Source organism: Xenopus laevis, chromosome 7L (genome assembly GCF_017654675.1).
Source record: "Xenopus laevis strain J_2021 chromosome 7L, Xenopus_laevis_v10.1, whole genome shotgun sequence".
Lineage (NCBI taxonomy): Eukaryota > Metazoa > Chordata > Amphibia > Anura > Pipidae > Xenopus > Xenopus laevis.
The window spans coordinates 42,401,486-42,426,846 of record NC_054383.1 but is presented as its reverse complement, the minus strand read 5'-3'; the positions used below and the strand labels follow the sequence as shown (position 1 = coordinate 42,426,846).

General features: G+C 36.9%; 1 protein-coding gene across 3 annotated transcripts in view; it reads left to right on the top strand.

Annotated features, from left to right (window-relative positions):
* ndst2.L (N-deacetylase/N-sulfotransferase (heparan glucosaminyl) 2 L homeolog) overlaps positions 1–25,361 on the top strand; it is a 114,265-nt gene that overhangs the window by 26,564 nt on the left and 62,340 nt on the right. The window contains exons 2-3 of one of the 3 annotated variants that reach the window (XM_041568853.1): positions 4,101–4,219; positions 7,248–7,329. The exons of 1 other annotated variant lie outside the window; for it this stretch is intronic. The gene's annotated coding sequence lies outside the window, so the exon portion shown is untranslated. The remainder of the gene's footprint in view (positions 1–4,100; positions 4,220–7,247; positions 7,330–25,361) is intronic. One more of the 3 variants, XM_018225438.2, reaches the window with a different exon arrangement.

Genomic DNA, 25,361 nt, shown 5'->3' with positions numbered 1-25,361 from the left:
AGATACCATTTGAGATAGCTTTGCTTGTTTTAGCTTTATAAAAGCCTTTTTTGAGCTTTTTCAGCAGTCAAGCATCCTAAATTTTGCATTAACTGTCCTAGGAGAAATTCACCTGGTTCCCTTCAATGCACTGCTAAGAAATAACTGTTTAGACTTCTGTAGATCCTACTGTCAGTATCAGAAGGTATGTTTTATTATCATCATTATTATTATTATCATTATTATGCTGGATCTGGTCTGAACATAGAATGCTCCATGCTGTGTTTGGCTCCAGTTGGGAACTAGGTAAGGATGCTTCTTTCTTTTAATCATTCCTGTGTAACATTTGGCTGCCTTCCCTGAGGATCCGCTGCCTCCACAGCAATATAATATTTATTGCAGGCAATTTCATTATTTCTTTTTAACCCAGCTGTAGGATGCTATGGTTCATCTTGCCAATGCTCTTATTGTTTTATTAGTGAGATAGTCTTTTCTTACTGCAAATTGTTTCTTTACCACATACATTCTGATTATATCTGTAAATATAACCGATTTAATATAGATATTAATAATAGATTTAAACCCAAATATTCTTCTAAATGGATTTTAACATAAATTGGTTGTGATGAAAAAACATTAAAGGTTAGTACAGGTATGGGGCATCTTATCCAGAATATTTGGGACCTGGGGTTTTCCGGATAAGGAGTCTGGAATTTGGATCTTCATAACTTAAATCAACTAAAATAACATATGAACATTAATATATCCAATAGGATTTTTTTGACTCAAATAAGGATTAATAATATCTTAGTTGGGATTATGGACAATGTACTGTTTTATTAATACTTAGAAAAATGATTTAAAAATCTAATTCAGAGCTTTCTGGATAACAGATCCTATACCAAGGATTAGTATTTATTCCGGCATTTATATTCCTGCACAGAAAAAAAGGAAAGTCATTTGTCAAACTCAATCAAAATCATTCATAATTATAAATGCTTTGATCTGGCAGTATATATTAAATAATATAAACACTAAAAGATTGCTCAAATATAATATAACCGCAATGGAAGTTATTATTGGCCTACCACATCAGATAGCTGCCAAAACTCTGTTGAATGCAGTTTCTCGTCTATTTTTATTTTTAAAGGGTTGTTCACCTTCCAAACTCTTTTCAGTTTAATTGTTTTCAGATCGTTCACCAGAAATAAAGCCTTTTTTTAAATTGCTTTCCATTTTTTTAATTTTTTTTTTACCATTTTTCTAGAATTTAAGTTTCATGTTCATGTTCATAGTTTTTCATTCTGACAGTTTACTAATTCAGGTGCCGATTCTGAACTGTTAGAATTTGATACATTAGTTGATACATTTCTCAGCAGCATCTGTGCAATATTAGCAACTATTGTATGAGCTGACTTTAAAGAGTTGTTCACCTTTCAGATGACTTTTAATAAGATGTTGTAGAGCGTGATATTCTGAGAAAATTTGAAATTGGTTTTTGTTTTATATTCACAGTTTTTTTCAAGTTATTTAGCTTTTTATTCAGCAGCTCTCCAATTTGCAGTTTCAACAACTGGTTGGAAGGGTCCAAATTAACCTATCAACATACATTGATATGAATAAGAGAGGGCCTGAATAAAAGGATGAGTAATGAAAAAGTAGCAAAAGCAATACATGTGTAGCCTTTGTTTTTTAGATGGGTTCAGTGACCCCTAGCTGGAAAGAGTAAGAAGAAAAGACAAATCGATAAATAACTATAAAAAATAAAGACCAAATGAAAAGTTGCTTACAATTGGCCATTCTATAACATACTTAAAGGGAAACCGTCATAGGAAAACATGTTTTTTTCCAAAACGCATCTGTTAATAGTGCTGCTCCACCAGAATTCTGCACTGAAATCCATTTCTCAAAAGAGCAAGTCGATTTTTTTTATTTTGAAATCTGACATAGTGTCAGTTTCCCAGCTGCCCCAGTCATGTGACTTGTGTCTGCACTTTAGGATGGAACTACATTCTGGCAGGCTGTTATTTCTCCTGCTAAATGTAACTGAATCAGTCTCAGTGGGACTTTGCTTTTACTATTTACTATTCAGATCTTTCAGGGAGCTGCTATCTGGTTACCTTCCCATTGTTCTGTTGTTAGGCTGCTGGGGGGAAAAGGGAGGGGTGATATAACTCCAACTTGCAGTACAGCAGTAAAGAGTGATTGAAGTTTATCAGAGCACAAGTAACATGACTGGGGGCAGCTGGGAAACTGACAAGATCTCTAACCCCATGTCAGATTTCAAAATTGAATATAACAAAATGTGCTTGCTCTTTTGAAAAATGGATTTCAGTGCAGTATTCTGCTGGAGCACTATTAACTGATGTGTTTTGAAATTATCCCTTTAAAGTTAATTTAAAGGTGAACCACTCTTGTAATGAAACTCTGGGGTTCTGAGATAACAAATGTATCAATTTAGAACAGTTACAAAGCCGGCGACCCCCCCCCCCAGCTGTTTTAGAAAGACATAAGAAAGTGAAAAATTAAACTTTACACTTCAATATTAGACAAACAGTCACAAGTAGAATGCAGTTGGAAAAAGTATTTTTCTGGTGAACTTTCTGAACATAACTGAACTGAAAAAAAGTTTTTGAAGGTGAACAACCCCTTTAAATCACTATCATGACTGTGATCAACCATGGTGGACCTCGCATACTTCTAGGTCAGGTTCATAGTTAAACATACTGCTGCCTGATTGGGTTGCTATATGTTTTTATTATGTTACTGTCTTATGTTAAGCTCAACGGCTGCTTGGTCCTTATGTGGAATGAAGCCCTTTTTGGTTTATCTGTTATCTACTACAGTATTCATCTGCTATTCTTACTCTCACTGAAATAGGAATTAATTATCATCCGATTCCTAGCATCACTAAATTTATCAGCTAGGATGCAGATGGTAAGAATAGGTTTGTGTTTTCTTTGTCCATAGCTTGTTTACACAGCATTTTACAGGGATGGACAATAATAAGTTTATTCCAATGGTGCCATTAAGAATTATTTTTCTATGGAAATCTTTCTATACAGAAGAACTCCACTTCTACATTTCTCTAGGATTGATGCTATTTTTCCACAGTCCTGCATAGTTAAACAGTTTTTTTCTATTTTCCTGTAAAAGATACAGTTTTTGACACAGTCCACTGAAAGATATAAAATCAGGGTTCTATTGTATCTGAATATGTAAAAAAAAGTGGTGGTAGAATATAATGAAAATTTTATTTTTATTATTTAATTAAAACCCTTCTTGTGTGGTCGTTTTATTGCAGTCCCGGTGTGTATTTCTACCCATCCAGCCTTCCTTATTTTTCTAAATAAAAGCTTGCTGACTTTGATCTTTCTTTCTGTAATATTTGGGCTGATAGCACAGTGAAATGCTTTTAACATTTGTAAAACAAACAGAATCATTGGAGATTGCCTCCTTTACCCTACCAGATGTGCAGCTTGCTTCTTAAGTGAACTTGTTTTGACTTAATTATAGCCCGACAACCACAAGATCAGGTGAATGCAGACAACAACAGCTATGGTTTCCGGCCCTCATTCTAAACATGTTAATTTCTCACTTGCTCTAGCTTCAGCATAGGCACTCCAGCCTTTTTAACCAGCTGCCGCAACATGATGTGGAGTCTTTTACTTAAGAAAGCAAAATGTAAAAGCACCAAAAAACCCCAGACTACAAAATGCTTGAGGCATTCTTTTTAAAGTCTGCATGTTGAGGCAGGTTTTCTTGTGGTTGGGACAAGTGGCGCAGCACTCCCAGCTATTCTGACTATAGTTTTGCTCGATAATATATGAAAGCCTACGGCAAGAACTCTTCCCTGCTCTTCTACTATTTTCAGAAAGCTAAAATGTAGGCAGGCAGCGGATACGTTTTCTAATGCCCTGTATTTGTTTAACCTCTTCAGTTGTGGAGTAGTAGGAGCTGAGCATTTTCAGAAGGCAGATTTAGCAAAAACAGCTGGTTTAATTTTTTTTTTTTTTTTAATTTTTGGTTTGGATTCTGCTGCATACAGTCATGTACTCAAATAAATTAGACATCTCCAATGGAACTTGCATTCTTAAAATTATTCTTTATTCCATCCATAGACTGCATTCCAAGTGGAATCCCATGCTCCCCCTGCACAGGCCATTAAGAGGGATCGAAAACAGACCACTCATTGGTGCCCTGAGAATTCCGAGTGCATAACTTCTCAGATACACAAAAGGTTAGTGGATTTGCATTGCTGATGTTATTTGTACCAATGTTTTTCTTTAAAACTGTACTAGAATTTTGTACTATTTGTTTACTGTTTTTAAAACACTATGCAGTACATTCTGTGTTAAACAAACATCCCCTTTCTTCCACATGTTTACATTTTTCCATTAGCTGAAGATGCCATGGTGCTGCCAACATTTTTTTGTTAAAGGACTGTGTATTCTCAAGAGTAGTCACAATTTTTCAAAATGCATGCTTTCTTTAGGCCAGTGTTGTACTTGAACTGTTGAAACCTAACCCCTGAAGCAACAGATGTTTAAAGTCAGCTTAAGTTGGAGTTTTAACTTTTAAATGCATTAAAATTTGAGAGCCTTGCTTTCATATCTGCTTTGTCTCCATTTATAGTGAGAGAACTGATGCTTGTGAGTGTTCTTGCCATATGGGATGATTGATCTGGCTGCTATGATTGTGACTCTTATTTCATCCAGAACTATAGCGCAGCTATATGATTTCTCTATTAAAGTATAGTTTTACTTCCTCTGATAGAGAGGATATACAATGAATGTTTCACAATTATTGTTTGGGTTAACAATGTACACTCCTATAACATAAATATAATTTGTATCCAATGACTTGCGTCTTGCGTAAGAGAGGAAAGTAAAAAGACTGTGAGAAAAGGATTTCTAAATTTCCTAGTTAAAGGAAAACTATACCCCCCAAACAATGTAGGTCTCTATTAAAAGATACTGAGTAAAACAGCTCATGTGTAAAACCCTGCTTCATGTAAATGAACCATTATCATAATAATATACATTTTTAGTAGTATGTGCCATTGGGTAATCATAAATAGAAAATTGCCATTTTAAAAAATAAGGGCCGCCCCATGAGATCATACGATTCACTGTGCACACATACAAACCACATGTAAGGTCACATGAGCCAATTAACAGACAGAGTTCTGCCTTTTGCTTCCACACTTCTTCCTGTTACAGTTAGTGTTATAGTATTTCTGGTCAGCTGATCTCTGAGGCTGCACAGATAGAGTCACGAAATGGTGGTTCAAGGCAAGAGATGTAAAAGGGCAATATTTATGTAAATATATATTCCAGTTTGGTAAGATTCTTTAATATGTCATTCAATTTGATATAAACTATCTGTTGCTTAAGTATTCATTTTGGGGATATAGTTTTCCTTTAAAGTTACCCTAATAAAGATTAAGGGATTGCCAAAAAGCAGGTTTCTAAAGTATACAGGCTGCCAGTGGATCTGGTGGTGGTCTGGAGCAGAAGAAGGAAGTTTACTTTGTGACAAACTGTGCTGTGAATAAAACACACATACAGTACCTGCTTGAAAATAGCTTTGGAAAAGCTATTGCCACTTCTGCCGTTTTCATCTCCACAGTGTTATGGTGCTTCCCACATAGTCTCTCTCAGATGTGCTTATAGAAGCTATTTTGTGATTCTTATGACAAGGCGATTGTTAAATTACAGCTATAGAACCTGTTATCCAGAATACCCTCGAACCTGGGTGTTTTCGGATAAGGTTTCTTTCCATGATTTGAAGCTCCATACCTTAAGTCTGCCAAAAATCATTTAATTGCATAAGATTAATTAAACCCAATAGGATTGTTTTGCCTCCAAAAAGGATTAATTATATCTTAGTTGGGATCAAGTACAAGGTACTGTTTTATTACAGCGAAAGAGAAAATAATAAAAAAAAAAAAAAATGTGAATTACTTTATCAAAATGGAATCTCTTGAGATGACGTTTTGTAGTTCTGCGCTTTCTGGATATTGGGTTTGCAGATAACTGAGGCCGTAACTGTATTACTTTGCAAATTATAATTTTATGCACCACACTTTTTAAAAAGCTGCATATTTAGTGCTTAAACAATCTTTTTTTTGTAAGGATTATTCTAACATACAATTCCTAAATTTGCAATAGCACGTACGGGAAACGTTTTTCCTTTCACAACAGTTTCATCTTATTATGATTTAACAATGATTTTGTCAGGAAAATTTTACAGACGGCTAGAAAGTGTATATAAATTTACCAAAGTAAATAATTGCAGCCGATAAACAGAATTTTTTTGACTACTTTTATATAGATTCATTTTAGCAGGTTTCAGTACTCCGTGCTGGTCAGAAACTTTGCTGAGAATTTAGATTAACAGTGGATGAATGGGTGAATGTATAGTAGTGCATGTTTTTTAGTCAAGTATTATGTATTTATTTCGTTATCCTTATTGATATCTTCAGTTTTCTGTCCACACCAGCAGCTAGCACAATCTTTGGCTGTGAAGCCTTGTTACCAAGATCCAAGCTGACAGTTCCTCTGGCTGCAACCTGATACGGCTTCTTGGCTGAATTCTCCCCCCCCCCTTTTTTTTTTTTTTTCCACAAAATCTGCCATGTAACAAAACAAGGCTTGTTTGGAAGCATTGGAGTAGCACTGAATGAAGCCTTTGTTGTGAAAACAGTGCCCTGATTCAATGAACTTCAGCTCTGTAGCTTCTTCTCCAGTGTTGTCCCCAATACCCCGCCTCATATCTAGCACTGCAGGTGCCGGCAAAATTCCTTCCTAACAACTTTGCTTACTATGATGTTCCTATTATAATGCTCTTATAATGTATGTTATTTTATTTTTTTTATTCTCTTAGCCTAGAACATCTGTTAACTGAGAGAATATAATGGAAAGTTAGGTGTACTATTCTACAAGTGCATTTAGAATGAATGTTAGGCCTGGTTTCCATGAGATATACAGGTATGGGACCTATTATTCAGAATGCCCTTCCCTATAACAGATCTTTCTGTAATTTGGATCTTCATACCTTAAAGTACCAATAACATCAATTTTTTTATTAAAAAATGTTATGGTAGTTTAGAATGAAAAAAAAAAACCCCACAAAGACATATTAAACATTTAAATCGCTAAGCCTTTATTAAGAAATAACTTACTGAAACTCTGCTTGCGCTACTCTTCAGAAAAGGCGATCCATTGCGCAGGGCGCTCAATTTCTCCTCCCTGCTTTCTTTATAGGAGATAGCCAGGGAGGAGAAATCGAGCGCCACGTGATGGTTCATCGCCTTTTTTGAAGAGGAGGATTGCAAGCGGAGTTTCAGTAAGTTATTTCTTAATAAAGACTTAGCGATTTAAAGTTTTACATGTCTTTGTGGTTTTTTTTTCGTTCTACACTAACAAATTTTTTTTTTAAAAAAATTGATGTTACTGATCCTTTAAATCTACTAGAAAATTATGTAAACGTTTAAACAAACCCAATAGTCTATAGTATATCTTAGTTTGCTCAAGGTACTGTTTTATTGCAGAGAAAAACAGATCCCATGCCTGTATTTCCATGTTTATCATTGTGCTTGCAGACTGGTAAGCCCGTTGATTTTGTTGGATTTTAATGGTGCCCAATGTTATAAGGGTAACACCAAAACATATTTTTTAATGTATAGCCCTTTATTGCAAATTTTTTTTATTATTCCTCTTTCTATTCAGGACATCTTCTATTGATATTCCAGTCTCTTATTCAAATCAGTGCATGGTTGCTAGGGTATTTTGGACCCTAGCAACCAGAGAACTGTTGAATAAAAAGCTCAGAAACCACAAATATTAAAAAGTGAAAACCAATTGCAATTTGTCTCAGAATATCACTCTCTACATCATATTAAAAGTTAACTCAAAGGTGAACAACCCCTTTAAGTTATTTTTCTTTTTCTATTTTTGCGTTTCTTCTGTTTTTACACCAATAGAATTTGTACATTTGGTACCCTCAATGGTTGTGTTCAGTAGTTGCCATAGTTTTCCTTCTCATATTGTGCACTTGGTGTTTTTAAGGAGTGAATCATTTACAGTTCTGGTTTCTTGACCCTAAGGAAGATTCCTTTATGTGGCTGAAATTTTGGACTTTTAATAAAAAAAAAAAACTTTTTCTTATACGAACTTAGTTCGTTTAGTTGCTAATTTGGGTTCTAGCCAGGCATTCATATAATATATATTAGTGATTGTCTTTCATGTGGTATGCTCTTACTTTGATAGTTGTGGTTTTGGCTTCTCACTATGGCTTGCTGAAAGCTGTCTGTCTGATCACATTTTGGTTCAGGCTTCTTGCACTCTGGCAACCACATGGAGGTATAGCGTAAAAAACAAAACAAAATCATATTTACATCTTACTCATCGATTCCAATAAATATTTAATAGCTTCAATGATTTTAAATTTGTAAATGTAAGTGCAACTAAAAGTACTGTTTATCACTTTCAGTTCTCTGAGTCTGACTCTAAAACCAATATAATCAGTCCCCTCTAGGTCTGTTAAAGGGATTCTGTCATGGGAAAACCATGTTTTTTTCAAAAGGCATCAGTTAAGTGCTGCTCCGGCATTACAGGCCTGAGGCATAGAGGTGGGGCAGGAAATATGATTGACAGGTGAGATATTTAAATACATTGCCAACAGGTATGTATGTTTTAATAAAAAAATGTTTAATTTGAGAATGATTTTTATTATACAGCTTTTCATGCATGGCTGTTCCCCATATACAGTTAGGCTCATAAATCTTTGGACAGAGACAATTTTTTTTTCTAATTTTGGTTCTGTACATTATCATAATAAATTTTAAATAAAACAATTCAGATGCAGTTGAACTGCAGACTTTCAGCTTTAATACAGTGGGTTGAACAAAAAGATTGCATAACACAATCACTTCACTTGTGGTAATGTACAGAACCAAAATTAGAAAAAACTTGTCTCTGTCCAAAGGATTTATGGGCCTAACTGTATCTGCTTGGGTCCTTTTCAGTAGTGATGTGCGGGCCAGGCAGATACCTGCGGGTTTGGGTGGATTTGGGTCGACCTTTTGCCACTCTCCCTGCCCACGACCTTAGACTGCAGGCTTCTGATTTTACAGGCATATGCCTGCCCCGCACCTTTTGTAACATCATCGGCAGGACTGTATGGATCTATAAATGGAGGGCTTTTTCCGACGTGCACATCACTACTTTTCAGTGTTTCAAATGAGGGATGGGTGTGTTCTAATAGTCCTTGCTAAAAGGCACAGTGGGGGAGTGGGTAGCCAATTGCAGCCATGCCGTTGCATCTTATCTATATCTATATCTATATCTATATCTATATCTATATCTATATCTATATCTATATCTATATCTATATCTATATCTATATCTATATCTATATATATATATATATCTGTGGAAAAGGGCTTTCCTATAATTCGAAACTTTCTAGATAACTGGTTTCCAGATAGGGGATCCCATGCATAGTGATGATGCCTATAGCTAGCCATCAGTCCCTGATATAGATGCAAAAGAAAACCAGTAGCACACTGAGTCAGGTTGCAGTTGTGTTCAAAAAAAAGAATTATTTTATTAAGCCCATATGCAAAAAGGCTTTTGCATATGGGCTTAATAAAATAATTCTTTTTTTTGAACACAACTGCAACCTGACTCAGTGTGCTACTGGTTTTCTTTTGGATATCGATTTGACCCAGTGACAGGAGTGGGTCTCACAGTACAGCACCTGGCACTACATAAGTGTGTATTAGGGAGGTGAGCGCTCCACTTGATTGGATTTACCTGATATAGATGCAGTCATCTTCAATAATAGCTCAGTTGAATCTGCATGGAATTTCTTATTCAGCTTATGAATTGGTTACCTGATGTGACCGTATCTCATTAATGCTTGTTCTTACATGGGTAGGCAGGTAGGTGAACCCTTAATAATTTCAATGATGCTAAATCATAGGAATAGATATGCTGCCATTCTCCATATATATAGCTTCACCTGCAGCTGACTCTCTTGAGGGCAGCCTTTTGTTATGGTTGTAAAATGGTAGGGCAAACTGAGGACTTCAGTAACGCTTTTTCCTGTGGCTTTCTTGTTTTCTGCACTTCTCAAGTAGTAATAAATGTTGCATGAAATTCACTTGGCTTCTGAATTTTTTTCAGAATTTTATGCTACATTCTTTTTAAAAGAAACCAGTATTTTAGTTGTAATGTGTCTGTAAGTGATTAAATCTGGCATTATTGCTTGTTCACCCTATGATTAGTATTTATTTTTATCTATTTTTGGGGGTCATGTATTTTTCTTCTGCTGTTTTGAGGGAACTAAAGGTAAATTTAGCGGTAAAATAATTGTAGACCTGTTGCTGCATTGTATATGCTGGCATCACCAACAGTTCCTGTGATGTTATAGTCTGGTATTTATATTATGCAATGACATAAGTGCTAACATACTGCCGCTCCAAGCTCTGTCAGGAGGAAAGGACTTGGGCTCCATTTATAAACTCTCACTCTTGACTCAAGATCAAACCTTTCTTGAATTTCATGGCACAGTCCAAAGCCAAAATGAATTAACACTTAATTCTGCTGTTGGTATGCTTGGAAATAGGAAATTGAGTCATTGCAAGAGTTCTGGTCTTTTCCTTGTTAGTGAAATGATAAATTTTTGTGGAACGTCAAAGGCAACTAAATGTGTATGTTTCACGTATATGCTACATTCAGTAATTTTGGCTTAGTTTGTTGCATGTTTTTACCATGTTTGATTTTGCTTCTCCACCCTGCTTTGAAGTTGAAGATATACAATATGACTATAAAGTAGTTATGCATGGGTTGAGTGGGTTCGGCTTTACCAATTACCCCCCCCCCCACCAAAGGAGTGGCCCTTGTTCAAATACTTTTGCTTGCCGTGTTTCTCTGATGTAAGAGAAGGGTTGGCGCAGATAAATAAAACTTAATGATGGGTTCATGGCAGGACAAAAAATATTCAGCCTCTCATCATTAGAAAGAAGTATCCAGACATCCCTCTGAAATCTTTTGTTGTCTATTTAAACAGAATTCCTGAACCAAATTGTGCCTGGAAGCAACATCAGCTCATTGTTAGGAGCATGGCTTTTTTTGTGGGCACAAGCATCCACCAAACCCAGCAGCCCTGTGTGCAATGCAAAGTATAGACTGGAGTGGTGTAAAGGTTGTACCACTGGACTTTTGAACAAGAGGAATTTATAATAGGAATAGTTTGGCAGATGACCTGCCTGAATGCCCAATGCCACTCTCGAGTTTGATGTTGGAGGAACAGCATTTCAAATGGTCTAAGATCACTGGTTCTCTTAGGGAGAGGTCCCAAGGGGTGTTTTTACGGTGCATTTGTAAAAACGCGTGTTTGAGCTTAAATACACACAAAATTAAACCCACTGAAAATAATGGAATACGCCCTATAGCAATTCCCACAGGGCGCTCGCAAACCAACACCTGCCACGCGACGCCAGTATTTGCATTTTTCAGCACAAACATCAATATGCCAAGGAAACTTATTGAACTCTGTGGGATCCACAGGTTTGGAAATACACTTCGCTGATAAACCCAGCATATTTCCAATATGGTGGCCAAACTCTCGCAAGATGAATTTCATATTTACATATTTGCAGCATTGTACAGTATGCTGGTGACGTAATTACGTTGTCTATTGTCGATCAGTCAGGCTACATTTTACATTTGGCACTTGCCTTTTTTTACAATAGTTTAAAATTATTCTGAGCGGAATAGTAGATTTTTCAAAAATCTAAATTTAAAATTTATTGTTCCAGTCTCTGGTGTTTGAGTCTGGCAGCTCAGTAATTCTGGTGCAGATTCTGAATTTTTACAATTTTGTATCAACTAATGTAGAACAGTTTAAAGAGTCTGTGACTCCCCTCCCAGAGCTGCTTTAGAAAGACATAAGATGGTTAGAAAACGGTCACACATGAAAAATAGACTGAACTGAAAAAAGTGTTGAAACATGAACAACCTCTTTAAAGTTAGACTATAATACTACAGTGTGTAATGAAAAAAACCTTTTCAGTTTCATGCAACAGTTTGGGGAATGCTGTTTTCTTTTTCAGTACAACAATGCCCCCATTTAAAAATCTACCCAAAAAAACATTTTCCATAATAAAAAGAAAACCTAATACTAAGAAACTTTGCAATATACATTCATTACAATTTTGCTTGTTTTTTTTAATGTAATGCAATTAAGTGCACAAATGAAGAATAAGCCAATATATTAGGAGCTCGTAGGAACTTATAATTTATAACTCTGTGCCAGAAAAGGGGGAAACTATTGGCTATATATGGTAGTTTATATGGAATCACAGTATAAATTTGATCACAATCTAGGCTCAGAAGTTTATGGAGCCATTATTTGTTTCAAGTGTTGGTAGTTTTGTAAATGTTGCTATGTCACTGTAACACCCCCCAGATGGATGTGCTTCTTCCGAGCCTCAGGTTCTGACCGTGAATCACAGTGAATCCTGGGTGCACTGCAGTATTCCAAGAGAGCAAATGAATGATGAATTTGTTAAGCTATTTATTCATGTATTGTAAACTGAAGCATTATCTAGTTGCCTGATTCTCTGTCAAGCAGATCTGCATTTGTTTAACCTGCAGACTAATATTACCCTTAAATAGTCTGAAAACCTATATATAAGATTTTTACACCCATTAAAGTAGCTTGTGTTTCAGCGATGATGTGCCAATCAGTAAAGGCACCCTGCTGAGCAAGTGCTTGGTGAACCAAATGCAGCTGCTGATACAGTGCAGTAATGCGGTTTGACTCTGTCAATTAATCCCTAGGGATATGTACTGGTATTTCTGCTCTAATGGCTTTTTAAAGATTCATACTGGAAAAAACACAGGCCTATGAGTCATGCAAATTATTTTCTCATCTTCAGTCTACCAGCAGCTTATCAATCACCATTTATTTTGTTTTTTTAACTTGAAATTCTATTAGTAATAATATTCATTTATCAATCATGCTTCCATCTGTTTAGCCAAAAGAAGTTGCCTTATTTATTTTATTTTATAAATCTTGCAAAATGTTTGTGTGTAACTCCCAAGCAACGGTCTGTTTGGATGCTCTGACAGTTCCAGTGCAGCAATACATTGGAATGCTGGGTTCTGTTTGAACCTGTGTATGTGCCTTGGAATGCTGGCTGTCCAGGGAGAACCTATCATACTGTCAGTGACAAAAGGAACGAACACACTGCACAGAAATCCATTTTGATTCTCAAGTGAATAAATATTTTATGAAGCATTTAATGAGCAGAAGGTATTGCTCTTGATGGAGACTTTTTCCCATTTGTGCAAGCTAAATGTGTTATATGGGTTCTCAAAAATCAATATACCCGTTACTGGTTTTTTCATTCTACCTCCTTTCTATCATAATGTCCTGGCTTTTAGTGAGTTTGCTTGATGATTAGGGGAACTTGAGTGCCCACAAGTAGTTTTAATGTGTTTTGCCATGGTACTGTATTATTCTGTAAATTTCAGCACAAGTCCATGCATGTTAAATGATATTCTTCCCTTCAGGGTCTGTACTCATAGCAGCGGAAACCAAAGCTGAGCACAAGCAAAAAAAAACAAAAACAAATTAACGCAGAAATGTATTTCTTTATCTGCATTCTGCATTGTCCTCCATCACAAAAAAGTCATAATCAATATCATTTTATTCAGTGGTTTTCAAACTTTTCAGACCACTTTTAACATTGAAAACAATGATAAATCAGTCACCCTGCTATAGCTTCAGCAGTGTCTTGAGCATCAAATAGGAGTTCCTCCAAAGTCTTATCCTCTTTGGACGTCAGGCTGAGCCTCTCTTGTTGAACGTTGGACCTTCTTGTTGGGCCAGCTTCAGCATTTATTGCCAGGTGTTGGAATGCTGTGTAGATACATCAAAATATTGTAGTGATTCCTAAGGCAGATATAGGGGCAAATTTATTAAGGGCGAAGTGACTAACGCAATTTGCCAGCATCATTTCGGTACTTTGCCGATTTACGGTCGCTGGCGTAAGTTCGCTAGCGGTACTTCGCTCCCTAACGCCTGCTGAAGTTGCGCTATGGCAAATGGACGTAACTACGCAAATTCACTAAGATGCGGATTTAACTGAAGGTTACCTCTTGCACCTGACTTGCCTTCACCACCTCAGACCAGACGAAGTGCAATAGAGTAGATAGGACTTGCTAAAAAAATAGTCGAAAAAACGCTAGCATCTTTTCCTTTATTCAGGAGGATGGGCTGAAAAAGAGCGTACTTTTTTTTGGGGGGTAACCGGCTTCCCCCCTACATTTCCTAACATATGGCACATAAATTATACACTGTGTGTAGGGCAATATAACAACTGTGTTTTCTTTTATTAAGATTTCCCGGGCTTGTGTAGTGTAATGAATTTGCTGCAACATGTACGTCCATTAAACTTTAACTTCCCACCGTATGCAAATTAGGCAACGCTAGCGCAACTTCGCTTGGCGCAGTAATGCTAGCGCAACTTCGCCAGCTTTCGGCGCCCTGGACACAACTTCGTATTTTAGTGATTTAGCTTGGTCCTGGCGAATCTATCCCTGGCGAAGTGTTGCGCTGTGAGCGAAACCGCCACTGGCAAATTTTCGGAGGTTGGTGAATTTGCCCCATAGTCTTTAAATATGGTCTGTGTTTTATTGTCTCCAACACACTCCTCCCCTTTAAAGGGCATAAGTTAAGGGTGAAAATAAATGGACATCTTTTTGTCGGCTTAGTCAAAATTACAGGCACATGTTTTTGTTTTTTAAAGGTAAATTTTTATTAATTGTAACAACAACAAAAGCAAATGGACAAAATAAAGGTATAGGACCTGTTATCCGGAATGCTTGGGACCTGGGGTTTTCTGGATAACAGATATTTCCATAATTTGGATCTTTATACCTTGTCCACTAGAAAAAAACATAAACATTAAATAAACCCAAAACAATGGTTTTGCTTCCAATGAGGATTAATTATATCTTAGTTGGGATCAAGTACAAGGTACCATTTAATTATTATAGAGTAAAGAAAATAATTTTTGGAGTATTTTGGAGTTTTTTTTTTTTTTTATTTTACTCTAATTAGACACATGTAAAAATTTTACGCCGTTTTTTACATAGGGAAGCCTGCTGATGTGTGGTGTATCATCCTGCTGGTTTTTTTACACAACATAATAAATATGCCCCTGAAAATTAAAGAAAGTAATAATGTTTCCCTTTTCAGTGGGAAAACAAGGAATCAGTTCTGTTCTGAAGACATATCCTTTAGATTTGTTCTATCAAGTGAAAATACATATTTTGACATCATAATCATTTCATTTAAAATCAAACCTGTCCAGGAATCTTATTTCTGCACCTTGGGATTTTCCTCTTTTATCAAACCACTCTTGCTTCATTGTTCCTCTTGTCAGTACTTTCCCTTGCATATACTGTTTTCTATAGCAGTGTAACTCCATATTAGTATTGGAAGCAGCCACTACAATGCATATGTTATATGCAGAGAGCTATGAATTATGAAAAGGCTCCCATAGACTCCATTTTATCCAAAATCTTTTTAAATGATTTGCTTTTTCTCTGCTATAATGACCAAACGCCAGCGCCAATGCACTCGCGGTGCTTCGAGTTCCAAAGTTGCCTCACAAGGAAACTTTGGACGACTTCGGAAATCGAAGCGCCGCGAGTGCATTGTCGCTGGAGTTTTGTCATTATAGAAGGCGGCAGGCAGGGGGGAGGCAGTTCGGGTAGATTGTAGCCCTGCAGAAGAGACGATTAGTCATCAGGCGACTAAATCTCCCCGAGTCTGCCCATGTGCTTGAACCCTAAGGTATGAAGATCAAAATTATGGATAGACCCGTTATCTGGTAAACCCCAGATCCTGGGCATTCTGGATAACCGGTCCCATACCTGTATTTTTTTATTTTTATGAAATGGTTCAGAGTTACATATTGCCTCTGCACTTAACTCAATATCAATTTATTTAGGACAGTGCTGTCCAACTTATGTGGTACCGAGGGCCGTAATTTTTCTGACCTACATGGTGAAGGCCGATAATGGAAGCCAGTGTTGGCCACTCCCTGCTTTTAAACCACACTCACTTAAAACCACACCCATGTCACCACTAGACCACGTCCACATTAATGGTAGGAACACACCAGAAAACCAAATGGTTGGTGCTCACTGCAGGGATATCACTCTTCTTTCATATGTGAAAAACTTTAAGTCATATTAAAGGAGAAGGAAAGTCTGTTTGCACTTGGGGGTGCCAAATGTTAGGCACCCCCAAGTGATTGTATTGACTTACCTGAAACCCCGGGCTGGTGCTCCTATCAGCAGAAAACTGCGCTGGCCCGGGATTATACCAGTGAGCACAACAGAGAGATCTTCTTCCTGCTTCCTCTTTCTTCGTGCGGTTGTGCATGCGCAGTTGAATGAAAAGCCGAACTTTTACTAAAAAGTCGGCTATTTTTTTGTACTGCGCATGTGTTTGCCCAGGGAAATTTGAAGAAAGAAGAAAATTGAGTAAAAGAGTAGAGTCCCACACCCTCGTCAAAAAACAGATATAACCAAAATATGAAACATTGGCCAACTTATTTCCATTCCTGAATGTTAAGCTGCTTCATAACACATAATGAATCCAACTAAATTGGTGCAATGCACATCTTAGCTAGTTAAAACAGTGGGCAGGGCACTCTGCGGAAAAGAAGAGGTGTGATGTAAAAAAATACTTTTATTCCTGGTAAATGTTTTGTAGCCCAAAGTCTGAATACTTTGGCAATGCATTTTATATAAAAGGGCTTGTAACTGTATTTAAATTAATTGTATAGACGGAATAGTGCTTTATACTTCTGGTACAGAAGCAGAATGGGTATGCAGGTGATGCATTATAGTCATAGAGGCAATGCCATGTGCAGATTTCAGTTAAATGCAGTGTTAGGCAAAGCATTAGGCTTTCCATCTGTTATCATCTTTTTAATGTAACTTTTTCCTTTTTTCCCCCCTATCCTTTTATACCTGTGGCCTGACATTATAGTGATGTTCTTTAGCAAATATTTGCCAATCTTGTAACTTTAAAGGAGAAGTATTGGATAAATGAAAAAAAAAAACATAATTTTGTATGCAATTATAAGTAATTGTAACTTTAATCTGTGCTATCCAGACCACAAGGAGTTAATGTGTCCAGCTATTGGTATGAACATGAGTTACATTGGACTCACACATCAGGGCCTTCGCTAAATGGAAGCTATCCCTTTAAGGTGTAGTGCAACTACAACACACAGGCTACTGTACACAAAAATAGATTAATTGGATGCCAGCAGGTTCTTGATAAAATAACTGGTGGTAGTTTATTGTACAAAGACAATGTCCTATAGGTCCCTACATAATATATGGTGTTGCTTTTACATGGTGCTAAAAATTAATTTTGACTTTAAAAATAGCCCCCTATAGATATTCACTGGTCCCTGTCTGTTACAAATGAGGGGTGAGCGTGTCCTAAAAGTCCCCACCAGAAGCACAGTAGGGGGGGGGGACAGCCCTGCAGTCACACAAACAAAGACAGACTTCAGTTCCCTATCAGGTCCTGCTAGCTGCTGATTGGACCCTATCCTACATTACAGGGAGCTGAGTGCCGCCCCTGCGCAGCCTGGGAATACTGGGAGCAGGAAGGGGAAGTGAGGAATTATTAGAGTTTTTGCAGAAATATTTAATAAATCAGCCTGAAACACTACTTTTTAAAGCATAATTCTTCTATATCAAAATGAGAATATGTCTCCTTTAACTTGCCAATCAAGGTGGTGATGTCTAAATGCTCTTCTGCTGTGTTTATTAATCGTTGGCTTGATTGACAGCTAAATGCTGAATAGTGCACAAAAGAAATCTAGATAGCATTGATTTAATGCCCAAAGAGTGTTTCTACATGGGACAGGCTAAATTTCCTTCAGCGAGTGCAATAAAATGTCTGTTCGAATTGCTTTGAAATTATGCCATTCAGGATCTTAACCATTAAAACATTTGAAACCCCAGATCGGTCACTTATAGTGGCTTAAAGGACAAAAAATGTTAAATCAATATAGGGTGGCAATGTTGGGCACATACCCCTATGATTATTTTCCCAGGGCTAGTGCTCCTGTCCAGCAATGGTCCAGGGATCTTTCTATAGCTGCACATTGCCTCCATCTTAACTGGCTTCCCTAGGTATTCCTAGGGTAGCATTGTTGCATTTTATGTTGGTTTTCCTTATTCTTTCATTTTTTGTAATGGTTCCTTGAGCTCACAATTAAAGGGCAAGTTATCACCAAAATATAAATTTGCTTACTTACAAGAAAGTATAATACTATCCAATATACATTTATTACAAATCTTTAGTGCTTTTAAAGTCATTTGTAAAAACATTTGCTATTGAAAGTAGCATTTGCTTAACTCTTGGTTGTCACTTTTTAAACGGTTACAGACAGGCACTGCTTTCAGTAGCAATACATATACAAATAACTTAAAAACCATAGAGAAGTTGTAATGAATGTAGAGTGCAAAGTTGCTTAGAATTGTTTTCTTTTAGAAGGCAAAAAAAAAGGTTTTAAGGTTGACGGTCCATTTAAAGGGATCCCGTCATCAGAAAACATGTTTTTTTTCCTTCAAAACGCATCAGTTAATAGTGCTACTCCAGCAGACTTCTGCACTGAAATCCATTTCTCAAAAGAGCAAACAGATTTTTTTATATTCAATTTTGAAATCTGACATGGGGCTAGACATTTTGTCAATTTCCCAGCTGCCCCTGGTCATGTGACTTGTGCCTGCACTTTAGGAGAGTAATGCTTTCTGACTGCTGTTTTTCCTTCTCAATGTAACTGAATGTGTCTCAGTGGGACATGGGTTTTTACTATTGTGTTGTTCTTAGATCTGCCAGGCAGTTGTTCACTTGTGTCAGGGAGCTGCTATCTGGTTACCTTCTCATTGTTCTTTTGTTTGGCTGCTGGTGGGGGGGGGAAAGGGAGGGGGTGATATCACTCCGACTTGCAGTAAAGAGTGATTGAAGTTTATCAGAGCACAAGTTAAATGACTTGGGGCAGCTGGGAAATTGACAATATGTCTAGCCCCATGTCAGATTTCAAAATTGAATATAAAAAATCTGTTTGCTCTTTTGAGAAATGGATTTCAGTGCAGAATTCTGCTGGAGCAGCACTATTAACTGATTCATTTCGAGAAAAAAAAAATTCCCATGACAGTATCCCTTTAAGCTGCCCATACATGTGAGGATACATGCGACGATTTGATCTGCTCATAGATCTTGTACATATGAGTGGATTGTGCAGGGGGTTAGCACTCTTTTATTATTTGATGGTATAATCTTTGTTCACTTTGTGTGGAACCGCAGGTATATATATAGTACCAAATGCTGCTATCTATAAATATTGTGTAATGCATATAATACTATTTCCAAAGTGTTTAAATCCACATTGTGTTAACATGTCCTTGACTCATTATCTCACTAGAGCTGTATATTATGATTTCCATCTGTTTTTTTTTTTTTTGGTACAGATATGGGATCTGTTATCCGGAAAGCTTCAAATTATGGGATGGCTGTCTCCCACAGACTTTTTATCCAAAAAAATCAAAAAATTATTTCCTTTTTCTCTGTAATAATAAAACAGTAGCTTGTACTTGATCCCATCTAAGATCTAATGAATCCTTATTGGAAGCAAAACCAGCATATTGTGTTTATTTATTGTTTACATGATTTTCTAGTAGACTTAAGGTATGAAGTTTCAATTATAGAAAGATCGGTTATTCGAAAATCCCCAGGTCTTGAGCATTATGGATAACCGGTCCTTAACCTGTATTTACCTTTGTCATTTGCCACTATACCACGTCCACTTACTGCTACTTGAGATGTCTCTCCCCTTTGGCTTTCTGTACTCCTATATTTAAGGATGCTGCTTCTCAGTGTGTGACAGGTCACAAAGTGCAGAACTACTGAAACCAAGGGAAGTCTGGAAGGAATCCTATAATTACCATCACTATCATTTCCCATCTCTTATTGCCACCACCATTATTACAACAGTTGGGATAAACTTTTATTTTTTTTATAACCATTTCATGCAAGAAAATTATGACATGGCTCTGTGACCTTTGCATTTCTAAAGAAATTAGAGCTTGGCATTGCACAAAGAAAGCAGTATTGCCCCGGAAACAGCTTAACTATGTCATGGCAGTGGCCAGTTTCCCATAAGGAAAAGGCTACTGTATTCTGGAACAGCTCTTTGCTGCTTCTTTCTGCCAACTTTGTGAGCAGTGTATGACACACAGTTTTCTGCTTGACAGCTGCTTGCTGTATGAATATATTCACCTGTCACATGCTGTATACTATACCTGTCTTATAAGAACAGACATTCGTGTTAAATAAATATAGGCATCTGCCTACAGCACCAAGTGGTATTTTCTGGAAGATTTAATAAGTAAAATGGCAACAAGATTTAGTGGTATTGCGTTTAAAATTTAAAAAACAAAAAGAGGATTTTTCAGAAAGGACAAAATATTGCAAATGCCTGAGAGAAACCAGTTCTTGCTTTCCTTGGTACTATTCAATTTAATTTGAGCAGCTGTAATCTTTGAAGCTCTACAAGCAAAATCATTAAAACAACTTAGTGATAATGATTTAAAAAAAAAAAAATCCAAATGGCTTTTCATCTTGATTGAGTTTGTGTACAATTAGTGGAGCACATCCGTCAATAGGAACAACACCGCTTCAAACTCTATTCTTTCTGCTCTTTTATTTTAATGACTGTTTTATACCATGGACTGTAATTTTACAATAAATAGCCTGAAAGAGTGGCAAGTAAAGCCTGGAGATTGGGCAATGGTAGCTGGAATCCTGGTTTAGGTCAACATATTTCTGTAGCAATGCATATAAACATCTATCTATTATACCTGCCAACAAGGCCTGATCAAGTATTTATTGGGGGATGCCATCTCTTTTGGCTCCAGCCCCAGACTGCTCTTGACAGTAACTGCTTAGGCCCATGTAATGGCTGACACACACACAAATACACAGACACATTTTACATTATTACACACTTACATTTTACACTCAAATACATTTTTTGGGGATCAGGGGGGTTTCACACATTCACAACACTCACACTTACTTGAACACACAGGCACACAACACACAATTTGCCTAGTGTACACACACATATACTTTTTTTTTTACTGCTTGTGTTTTGCCTGAAAAAATGTTTTGTTGCCATTGCGAATAGTGTATTTGCTAATCGCACTGTGCAATACCTTTCGTGATTATATTGCAATTTCGGTGATTTTGGCACATTTTTAACCATTTTATTGCATGTCTAGCTTTGGATAGGTGTGGTTTGCCTATTTCTGTCTGTAAAAACCTATTTGGTCATGCTAAAATATAAAAATTTTGATTCCGACTGCTGATTACACTAGGCAAAAAAAAAAAAGCATTTATTTTTATAGTTTTGTTGAATTTTATTGATTTTATACCATTTCGCTCTGGTATAAAAATGGTATAAAATCAATAAAATTATGAAATGGTTCAGAGTTACATATTGCCTCTGCACTTAACTCAATATCAATTTATTTAGGACAGTGCTGTCCAACTTATGTGGTACCGAGGGCCGTAATTTTTCTGACCTACATGGTGAAGGCCGATAATGGAAGCCAGTGTTGGCCACTCCCTGCTTTTAAACCACACTCACTTAAAACCACACCCATGTCACCACTAGACCACGTCCACATTAATGGTAGGAACACACCAGAAAACCAAATGGTTGGTGCTCACTGCAGGGATATCACTCTTCTTTCATATGTGAAAAACTTTAAGTCATATTAAAGGAGAAGGAAAGTCTGTTTGCACTTGGGGGTGCCAAATGTTAGGCACCCCCAAGTGATTGTATTGACTTACCTGAAACCCCGGGCTGGTGCTCCTATCAGCAGAAAACTGCGCTGGCCCGGGATTATACCAGTGAGCACAACAGAGAGATCTTCTTCCTGCTTCCTCTTTCTTCGTGCGGTTGTGCATGCGCAGTTGAATGAAAAGCCGAACTTTTACTAAAAAGTCGGCTATTTTTTTGTACTGCGCATGTGTTTGCCCAGGGAAATTTGAAGAAAGAAGAAAATTGAGTAAAAGAGTAGAGTCCCACACCCTCGTCAAAAAACAGATATAACCAAAATATGAAACATTGGCCAACTTATTTCCATTCCTGAATGTTAAGCTGCTTCATAACACATAATGAATCCAACTAAATTGGTGCAATGCACATCTTAGCTAGTTAAAACAGTGGGCAGGGCACTCTGCGGAAAAGAAGAGGTGTGATGTAAAAAAATACTTTTATTCCTGGTAAATGTTTTGTAGCCCAAAGTCTGAATACTTTGGCAATGCATTTTATATAAAAGGGCTTGTAACTGTATTTAAATTAATTGTATAGACGGAATAGTGCTTTATACTTCTGGTACAGAAGCAGAATGGGTATGCAGGTGATGCATTATAGTCATAGAGGCAATGCCATGTGCAGATTTCAGTTAAATGCAGTGTTAGGCAAAGCATTAGGCTTTCCATCTGTTATCATCTTTTTAATGTAACTTTTTCCTTTTTTCCCCCCTATCCTTTTATACCTGTGGCCTGACATTATAGTGATGTTCTTTAGCAAATATTTGCCAATCTTGTAACTTTAAAGGAGAAGTATTGGATAAATGAAAAAAAAAAACATAATTTTGTATGCAATTATAAGTAATTGTAACTTTAATCTGTGCTATCCAGACCACAAGGAGTTAATGTGTCCAGCTATTGGTATGAACATGAGTTACATTGGACTCACACATCAGGGCCTTCGCTAAATGGAAGCTATCCCTTTAAGGTGTAGTGCAACTACAACACACAGGCTACTGTACACAAAAATAGATTAATTGGATGCCAGCAGGTTCTTGATAAAATAACTGGTGGTAGTTTATTGTACAAAGACAATGTCCTATAGGTCCCTACATAATATATGGTGTTGCTTTTACATGGTGCTAAAAATTAATTTTGACTTTAAAAATAGCCCCCTATAGATATTCACTGGTCCCTGTCTGTTACAAATGAGGGGTGAGCGTGTCCTAAAAGTCCCCACCAGAAGCACAGTAGGGGGGGGGGACAGCCCTGCAGTCACACAAACAAAGACAGACTTCAGTTCCCTATCAGGTCCTGCTAGCTGCTGATTGGACCCTATCCTACATTACAGGGAGCTGAGTGCCGCCCCTGCGCAGCCTGGGAATACTGGGAGCAGGAAGGGGAAGTGAGGAATTATTAGAGTTTTTGCAGAAATATTTAATAAATCAGCCTGAAACACTACTTTTTAAAGCATAATTCTTCTATATCAAAATGAGAATATGTCTCCTTTAACTTGCCAATCAAGGTGGTGATGTCTAAATGCTCTTCTGCTGTGTTTATTAATCGTTGGCTTGATTGACAGCTAAATGCTGAATAGTGCACAAAAGAAATCTAGATAGCATTGATTTAATGCCCAAAGAGTGTTTCTACATGGGACAGGCTAAATTTCCTTCAGCGAGTGCAATAAAATGTCTGTTCGAATTGCTTTGAAATTATGCCATTCAGGATCTTAACCATTAAAACATTTGAAACCCCAGATCGGTCACTTATAGTGGCTTAAAGGACAAAAAATGTTAAATCAATATAGGGTGGCAATGTTGGGCACATACCCCTATGATTATTTTCCCAGGGCTAGTGCTCCTGTCCAGCAATGGTCCAGGGATCTTTCTATAGCTGCACATTGCCTCCATCTTAACTGGCTTCCCTAGGTATTCCTAGGGTAGCATTGTTGCATTTTATGTTGGTTTTCCTTATTCTTTCATTTTTTGTAATGGTTCCTTGAGCTCACAATTAAAGGGCAAGTTATCACCAAAATATAAATTTGCTTACTTACAAGAAAGTATAATACTATCCAATATACATTTATTACAAATCTTTAGTGCTTTTAAAGTCATTTGTAAAAACATTTGCTATTGAAAGTAGCATTTGCTTAACTCTTGGTTGTCACTTTTTAAACGGTTACAGACAGGCACTGCTTTCAGTAGCAATACATATACAAATAACTTAAAAACCATAGAGAAGTTGTAATGAATGTAGAGTGCAAAGTTGCTTAGAATTGTTTTCTTTTAGAAGGCAAAAAAAAAGGTTTTAAGGTTGACGGTCCATTTAAAGGGATCCCGTCATCAGAAAACATGTTTTTTTTCCTTCAAAACGCATCAGTTAATAGTGCTACTCCAGCAGACTTCTGCACTGAAATCCATTTCTCAAAAGAGCAAACAGATTTTTTTATATTCAATTTTGAAATCTGACATGGGGCTAGACATTTTGTCAATTTCCCAGCTGCCCCTGGTCATGTGACTTGTGCCTGCACTTTAGGAGAGTAATGCTTTCTGACTGCTGTTTTTCCTTCTCAATGTAACTGAATGTGTCTCAGTGGGACATGGGTTTTTACTATTGTGTTGTTCTTAGATCTGCCAGGCAGTTGTTCACTTGTGTCAGGGAGCTGCTATCTGGTTACCTTCTCATTGTTCTTTTGTTTGGCTGCTGGTGGGGGGGGGGAAAGGGAGGGGGTGATATCACTCCGACTTGCAGTAAAGAGTGATTGAAGTTTATCAGAGCACAAGTTAAATGACTTGGGGCAGCTGGGAAATTGACAATATGTCTAGCCCCATGTCAGATTTCAAAATTGAATATAAAAAATCTGTTTGCTCTTTTGAGAAATGGATTTCAGTGCAGAATTCTGCTGGAGCAGCACTATTAACTGATTCATTTCGAGAAAAAAAAAATTCCCATGACAGTATCCCTTTAAGCTGCCCATACATGTGAGGATACATGCGACGATTTGATCTGCTCATAGATCTTGTACATATGAGTGGATTGTGCAGGGGGTTAGCACTCTTTTATTATTTGATGGTATAATCTTTGTTCACTTTGTGTGGAACCGCAGGTATATATATAGTACCAAATGCTGCTATCTATAAATATTGTGTAATGCATATAATACTATTTCCAAAGTGTTTAAATCCACATTGTGTTAACATGTCCTTGACTCATTATCTCACTAGAGCTGTATATTATGATTTCCATCTGTTTTTTTTTTTTTTTGGTACAGATATGGGATCTGTTATCCGGAAAGCTTCAAATTATGGGATGGCTGTCTCCCACAGACTTTTTATCCAAAAAAAATCAAAAAATTATTTCCTTTTTCTCTGTAATAATAAAACAGTAGCTTGTACTTGATCCCATCTAAGATCTAATGAATCCTTATTGGAAGCAAAACCAGC